The sequence below is a fragment of the Gossypium hirsutum genome, chromosome A05 (assembly GCF_007990345.1).
Source record: "Gossypium hirsutum isolate 1008001.06 chromosome A05, Gossypium_hirsutum_v2.1, whole genome shotgun sequence".
Lineage (NCBI taxonomy): Eukaryota > Viridiplantae > Streptophyta > Magnoliopsida > Malvales > Malvaceae > Gossypium > Gossypium hirsutum.
In genome coordinates this window covers 78614508-78623275 of record NC_053428.1, presented here as the reverse complement: position 1 = coordinate 78623275, position 8768 = coordinate 78614508, and the positions used below count along the sequence as shown (strand labels likewise).

General features: G+C 37.7%; 1 non-coding gene across 1 annotated transcript; it reads right to left on the bottom strand.

Moving 5' to 3' along the window:
- Positions 1–5996: 5996 nt before the first annotated feature.
- LOC121229880 (small nucleolar RNA R71) lies at positions 5997–6103 on the bottom strand. Its single transcript, XR_005927834.1, has one exon. It is a non-coding gene; the product is annotated as a small nucleolar RNA R71 (small nucleolar RNA).
- Positions 6104–8768: the final 2665 nt, after the last annotated feature.

Below are 8768 nucleotides of genomic sequence, written 5' to 3'. Positions count from 1 at the left end.
TATTATCCATTTTGAATTGCTGATGAATGTTGTGATTATTTCATGTTTACATACGGACTTACTAAGCTTTATAGCTTACTTTATTTAATTTTCGATGTTTTATAGTTCTACGAAGCTCACTCGAATTTGGGAATCGTCAGAGGCTTCATCGTACTATTGATCATCTATTTTGGTACTTTTGAAGTTATGTGTATTTGGTATATGGCATGTATAGGCTTGTGTCAATTTGGTTTGATTGATGGACGTGTATTTTGGCCATTTGAGTTGGCATAATATGATAAACTTGATAATGTTTAATGAATTTGCAATGGTTCTATTTTAATGTTTGGTAATAGACTTATCTTGAATGAATGTGGTTAAAGTGATTATATATATTTGGATTGGTTTAGTAGGATGAATTATATATATGAATTATGCTTAGTAAAGCAAGATAAATTGATTGGTATTTGGATAGGTAAATGGTATAGATTTGAGTATTGAATTTAGTTGAAATGGATATGGTATGATTATGTATTGTTCAATGAACTTTGGCTGCATATTTGTGACTTAAACTGGTATCAATTGAGTTTACTTAGGTAGGTGGAAAAAGGGTGGCAAATTGGCTTTGCAAATGACCTATTTTTTGTCCACACGGGTAGCGACACAGGCGTGTGTCTCAGCTGTGTAACACCCCAAACCCGGCCTAGATGTTACGGCCGACTCCGGCGATGTCACATTGAAGTGTTTTTGTAAAGTGTTGTATTGATGAAAACTCTTACTATATATTTAAACTTTTTGTGTGTTTCTGAGTCATGTCATTCATTTCAAAACTTGCGTCACTATCCAAAAAGTATTTACTTTAAAATCGGTATTTATTTCCAAAAATATCAGTATTTACTTTAAAATTGGTATTTATTTCCAAAAATATCATTTTATAGCAGAAGCTTTTTAAAACAGTTGCATACTTGCGTATACTTTGTAAAATCACTGTTTTTTTTTAAAAGTCGAGTTTTCCTACTAGTTATAAACCAAAGCAAATAAAAACCCAAATTAAAGTTAAAAATCCGTAGAGACCTTATTACAGTAAAAATACCCAAATTAAAATTACTTATCAAAATAAGGAAAATATGATAGTAAATGCTGTTTTGTGGCCGCCCTTGAGTCCCTCGCAGCACTGATACGCTTAAGCCTGTGGATACCTATATAGATAAATAGATGGGTGAGTTTACGAAAACTCAGTATGTAATCCCATATAAGCAAAAAGTCAGAAAACAAACACAGTCTGGGCCTAAGCCCTTTTTAGTAACGGTGACAATATCAGTTTGGGCTTTAGCCCATCTCAATACAGAAATAGTTATGTGTTTGGGCCTTGGCCCATTACAATAGCAATAACCAGTGCAGTAATAGTAATCAGTGCAGTAACAGTATACAAGTCCTACGCATCCAGCCTCTACACTCCATCTTCGTCCAACCCTACACTTTATGTGGGGATACAATCAAGCTACCTATCCCTACACTCTAAGTAATACCGGTTGCGACACTAAAGAGTATTTGCAGCAGAGCTGCTAGTACAATACACTTCCTACACTCATAATAAACCCATCCCCATGCAATGCATCATACAATCATGTCATGTCATATCATACAATCATACATGTATCTATTACATTTTAAATGGCATGTTAAAATACGATTATACATGCACATATATATATTTATACACCACATAAGGGCAAAATAGTCATATTACCATATAAGGGCAGATTGGTCATTTTATCCTACATAAAAGGTCTAGGTAAACTAACTAATCCAACAGTAGGTCCATAATCGTCTCGAGCGGCCCGTGCAACCTTAACAGTCAAACAGAGAAAATGGGCCCACGGTCTATATTACGAGCCCATGTGGGCCCACATGCCCGCGTGGCCTACATAACCCAAAAATGGCCTTGGCCATGTTGATTATATAGCATGGCCCAATATTCTCTACACTTCCGTGTGATAAACCCATAAGGGGCCCAACACGGCCCAAAATGGCCTAAGCCCATGAAATCGCTTATGGTGGCCTCTAAAATCAAATGCCCATGTTTATGCGTTCGGATTACCATACGAGCAAGCCCACACCTGTGTAGCGTCGACGGTCACTTATTTCGGCTTTTGCCAATTTACAATTAGGGCAGTGTTTTTACACACCTGGTTATGAAACAACGCTCTCAGTCCTTGAGCCCTCCAAACCTTAACTAAACAACCGAAGCTTGCTCACTTAAACAATCAAACCTGAAAGGTCACAAGTTCTTGCAATCCAACTGAATCCTTGTTAACCAAACAAAACACTTACCCAAACGAGCACATACAAGGTACTCCATTCGAAATAAGAAAGTAAGCACCTAACAACAATCAACCCGATCGCTCTAAGAAAAAACACTTACCAATTACAATGTGCAAGATTAACAACCAATCCAGAATACTTACCAAAAAATCGAGAAGAAGGAAACAAACGGTCCCCAAGAGGAGAAAAGGTTCGGCAACAGAGAAATGGAAGGGAAGGGTGAAAGAAGTAAGAGATTTGACCAAGGGAAAAACAAGGTGGAAAATATTTACTTACTACTCAACACGAGAGAACAAAAAACAAACAATTGGTTGGCACTGAAAAAGGAAGAAATGCTCAACACTTGGCAAAAATGAATGGGAATTCGGCAGCAACAATGGAGTGATAGGAGAAACGAAATCAACAAGGAAAAATAAAAAAAGAAAAGAACAATTAACTAAAATCGATTTAAAAACTAGGAGTGACCGACAGAGAATTGAGAGAAAAACCAAAAGAAAGAAAAGATGCACAAGGAAGACATTCGGCTAGGAGGGAAAGGGATTTGCCGTCAGAAACTAAGGAATTTTTGGGGAGAGAGTGCCGAAATTTAAAAAAAAAATACTAGTTCAACACAACCTCTCATCACATCCCTAAAAGCGCTCCTCAAAAACCTCCTTACCAATCGTACACTTTCCCCACACATCTCAAATTCCTTATTTTCCTCCACCAACCCAATATCTCCTCCTAACAATCAGCCACACGTCCCCCACACTCCTCAAACACAGAATTTCGGTCAACCACAACTCTTCCATGGACAAGCAGTAAAAATAAAACACCCACTGCGCTCACCAGGATATGAACCTTAGTCCTCCAGCATAGGTAACACGCCACTTACCCTCTAGACCAGTAAGCCCTTTCTGTCATGTTTCACCCATTTTTATTTAAAAGCCTACTGCCTAGAGACAGTGTTTATTCCTTTAAAAACAAAACTTTTGCGCAAGCCAAGGCTTGAACCCAAGATTTCTTAGACACTTCCCAGAACACATAACAACTGAGGCAGATGCACTGATGTGTCACTTTCTTACACAATTAAAAATTTATGTGTAGCCTCCTAATTGTTCCCATGCTCAAGACCTAATACATCCAGGCCCAAAATTCGGGGTGCTACAAGTCACCCCTCCTAAGAAAAATTTTGTCCCCGAAATTTCCAACTATCAGATCAGTCGCATAACACAGACTACACCACTATGTTCCCGCTGCACACTCTAGTTCCAAAACACTACCACATTTAACTTGAGTGTTTTCGATGCAGTCTATAAATAGACTGGGACAGTACGTAAATCCAATACTTGGCCACGTTAGGGGCGACACCAGTGACACTCCCACTGAAGAGCTCAACTCCATTAGACCAGAGTCATTCCGTAATCGACCCTTGGCCCTCATATCCAGTATTGGGTCCAGCGACCCGCAATATAGCTTGGAACAGCGCGTCGTCCCTAGCAGCACGATCAAGAGACCCAGTACCTCTAGTGCTCATTATCGAATTGCCTTTTTATCTTGAATTAATAGTTTTATGCATCAATTTACAGTTTCAGTGTTTATTAACATATATTTTATGGAGATGATAAACCGTAAATTATACATATTTTTACCCCTTTTTTAATGCATTTTATAGATGATTTCTCATTAGAATTGGTGAATTCGATGCTCCTAATGCTTTAATTTCATGTTTTGTACTCAGGAGAGTACCAAGAGTCAAAAGGAGCCAAAAACGAGCCAAAAAGGGACAAAACGGACCAAATCAAGAAGATGACACGGCCTAAGCCTTGCCACACGGGTAGCTCACACGCCCGTGTCTTTCGAAGGTGTCGACCAAGGCTTTCACGATTCACACAGCCTGGCAATCACGTCACACAAACGTGTCCCACGGGCGTGTCCCTGCTGAGCCCAAGTTAAGTCCAATTTGGAAAAGGCCACTTTGGAGGGTTTCTAGGCATTCCAAAGCCTATAAATACGCACTAGAGGAGGCGAAAAAGGGAGACAAAGAAGAGGGGTAAGGAATTACCCCAAGGAAGGTGATTGATCCATCTCACAAGCCGGATTCATCATCAAGACTGAAGATCTCTCCTCAATTCCCCTTCAGGAGTTTTGATTTTTCTTTATGTTTTGTTTTCTTTATTCTTCTGAGATGTTTTCTTATTTAGTTGCGAACTAAATCCCCTAAAGACCTAAGGGGAATGAAACCTAAGACTTATCTTGTTATTATTTTCTGAATCGTATGATAAATATTTAACTTGTTCTTAATTATGTGTTCTTAATTCTTGCTTTGATATCTCAGGATACTGATTCAAGACACGCTTTTATTCAGAGGAGGAATAGACATTGTCTAAGAGTACATTTGCCATAATTAAGCGGAGTTGATTGCGCGCCTAGAAATAGGGTGACAAGATTTTTCCGGATTAGGGTGAAACCTAAGAAGGGGATCCATAGATCGAATTAATGCAACCCTAGAGTGTTAATTAGAGAAAAGTATCAGTTATTCAATCTAGGGATTAGACGTTATTAGTCTTGAATAGGGATAATAACACAACTTAGGAATCTCTACAGGACAAGTTGACTGAATAAATCGTCCGATTCGGAGCCAGAATAACAAGTGCAGTCTAGGTGGATTTTTCCCTAGGTATTGTCTTGAGTCAATTGATTTTCCCAAAAGCAATTCCCCAATTATTTTCTCTGTGCATTCTTAGTTTAAATAATTAATTAATTAAAACAAAACCGTTTATTCTTAGGCTAGATAATAAAAGAGATAGTTATTACTAGTACTTTTGGTTCCCTTGGGTATGATATCCTGGTCTTGCCATTACTATACTTTTGTTCGATAGGTGTGCTTGCGTTTTCATTGTGATAATAGTTAGTCTAGGTTGATCTTCATTATAAATATTTATTACTTGTTACGAATCACGTGATCAAGTTTTTGGCACCGTTGCCAGGGAACTGGAATATTAGGAACACTAAATTTTTATTACTTTAGCCATTTATTTTTCTTGCAATTTTATTTTATTTTATTATTTATTAATTTACTTTTTCTCTCTCTTGGCAGGTTTTTATAGTTTATGACTAGAAGAAACCCGTCAGGACCGTTACTCTTTGACGAAGAAATTGATCGTACAATTTGCAAAAATCAAAGAGAAATAAAGCGTAGTTTATGCTACACAGAGAACGAGTGGGAAGACGATAATCAAACCCCAACCGAAGAGATGATCGAAAACCCAAGCGATCAGCTGCCTCCTGCAATTGCAGCTAATCAAAATCCTGCTCCACGTACTAGCTAATCAAAATCCTGCTCCACATAGTATGTATGACTATGCTAAACCTTCTTCAACAGGAACTAAGTCTAGTATAGTTAGACTTGCTATTGCTACGAATAATTTCGAACTAAAACCTAACACAATTCAGATGATACAGCAGTTTGTTTAGTTTGATGTTTGCAGGATGAGGATCTCAACACGCATTTGGAGAATTTTCTTGAATTTTGTGATACATTCAAAATCAATGGCGTTTTTGATGATACCATTCATCTTCGGTTATTTCCCTTTTCACTGAGAAAAAAAGCTAAACAGTGGTTGAACTCGTTACCACGAGGGTTTATCACTACTTGGGAACAAATGATCGAGAAGTTTTTACTAAAATATTTTCCACCGGCTAAAATGGCTAAATTGCGTAATGATATCTCTTCTTTTGTGCAGATGGATTTAGAAACACTTTACGATGCATGGGAGAGATACAAGGACTTACTGTGAAGGTGCCCTCACCATGGGTTACCGCTTTGGCTGCAAGTTCAAACGTTCTACAATGGTGTGAATCCCTCGACAAGACAAATGATTGACGCAGTTGCTGGCAAAACCATTAACAATAAAATATTGAAAGATGCCTATGAATTCATAGAGGAGATGTCACTGAACAACTATCAGTGGCAAGGTATGAGGACAAAGCCAACGAAAACAGCCGGCGTCTATAACATCGATTCAGTCACCATGCTCTCTAATCAGGTAGAACTTTTCAATAAAAAGATTGAAGGTTTACTTGGTTCTACGTAGGTACATCCAGTAATGAGGTGTGACTCAAGCACAGGAGGTGTACATACTGAATACCAATCCTTCAATCCTACAACTGAAGAGGAACAAGTCAACTATATGGGTAACAATAACTTTAGATCTCAAAATAACCCATACAGTAATACTTATAATACAGGTTGGAGGAACCACCCAAATTTTTCCTGGGGAGGTCAAGGAAATAAAAAGCCACAAAATCCTCAAGGTTTTCAACAGCCACCTTATCAACAAGAGAAAAAACCAAACCTTGAAGAGATGCTTTCCAAATTCATCTCGGTGTCAGAAACCCGTTTCCAAAATACCGATACAGCACTTAAGAATCAACAAGTGTCGATCCAAGGACTCAAAACTCAGATAGGCCAGCTATCCAAACTAATCTCCGAACGACCACAAGGTAGCCTACCAAGTAATACTGAACCTAATCCGAGGGAACACCTCAATGCAATTAGCACTCAAGATAATGAAGGATTCATTGCACCTGAACCATAATTACAACAAAACAACAAGATGAACAAAGGACGAGAAGAGATAAACAATAATGATCCCAAACAAGTAAGTACGAATCATGAACCTCGTGTGCCATATCCTAAAGCGATGACGAAAGATAGACTAGAAGAACAATTTGGTAAGTTTGTCAAACTCTTAAAGAAATTACATATTAACTTACCCTTTATTGAAGTTATTTCGCAGATGCCCAACTCAGTAAAATTCTTAAAGGAACTTCTGAGCAATAAAAGGAAATTAGATGCTACATCACAAGTGGAACTCAATGCAGTCTGCTCAGCTATTCGAAAGAATGAGCTATCTAACAAATTGAAAGATCCAGGGAGTTTTACAATTCCTTGCTTAATTGGTAGTCTATCTGTGAATAATGCTTTAGCTAATCTAGGGGCAAGTATAAATGTTATACCATATAAAATGTTTAAACGACTAGGTCTCGGTAAACCCAAACAGATTAGGATGAGCATACAATTGGCTGACAAAATAGTTAGATTTCCTAAGGGTATTATTGAAGACGTTCTCGTTAAAATTGATAAATTTATTTACCCAGTAGACTTCGTTGTCTTAGATATGGATGAGGATAACGAGGTACCTCTAATTTTAGGATGACCATTTTTAGCAACTGCTAGAACCATTATTAATGTAGGAACATGAGAGCTAACACTTCGTGCAGGTGACGACACAGTAACACTCCAAGCACGCGACTCAGTCAAAACCTCTAAGACTCAAGATAATGCTATAAAAACTGTCGATGATAAAACTAATATTCAATCGTCCTTGCAGGAACTTCCTCGAACAAAGACAACAGAGACAGTGCACTACTATCATGAAGAGAACAAAGACGTCCATGAAGAACGAAGACTACGGATAGAAGAGCTAGACGAATGGCGAGAATAAAAATTCGAGAACCCAAGGGAAGGAGCAGTGCAAGGCGATCGCTCTTAAAATTAGGACTCAGTTGGATGAAGTTGTTCAAGATGCCACAGCAGAGGAAGGCAAATCCAGCCGCAATCTGGAAAAGATCTCAGAACCTACTGAACAATAGACAACACCTAAAAAGGGTACACAGATATATGTTATGCAGAACCAGATCATATTGCCAACAAAAATGTCACAGCAGAATAATATCAGCAACCTAAAGGACGACCACATTTATCTTTCCCTCAGTGATTCCATAATTCTAAACAAGATGCTCAGTTTAAAATATTTTTGGATGTATTGAAGTAACTCCATATCAACATACCACTAGTAGAAGCTTTGGAGAAAATGCCTAATTACATGAAATTCATGAAAGATATATTGTTGAAGAAGCACAAATTGGGGAATTTGAGACTGTTGCTCTCACTGAAGGGTGGACAACAATGTTGATGAATAAACTATTTCCAAAGTTGAAGGACCTAGGGAGTGTGATAGCCCTAATGTGACCCTAGTCGGGAAGTGGTTTCGGGACCACAAAAACCGTGTCATAAAAATAATTAACCGTCATATTTGATGCTTATTATATGTATATATGCATGTGTGAAAATTTCATATTTGAATTTTGTTAATTGTAAGTGAATTTTAGTAAATAGGACTTATGTGAGAAAATTTAGAAATGTGCTAGGCAAATGTAAAGTGGCCTATTAATGCATGTTATAAAAATGATGGGTTTGCATGTCAAATTACCCAAAATTTGAGCTAGTGGCCGGCCATGCTATGGGTCATAACATATTATAAACATGTTGTGTTAATGTTTTATGTTAGAAATAATAAAATAAAAGGGTTAGTAATAAAATAAGGAGATGAAGGGTGATGAAAACAAAGAAAAGAAAAAAAAGTGTTCATCCTTTAACATCTTTGGCCGAAAATTCTAAGGAGAAAGGAAGAAGAAAG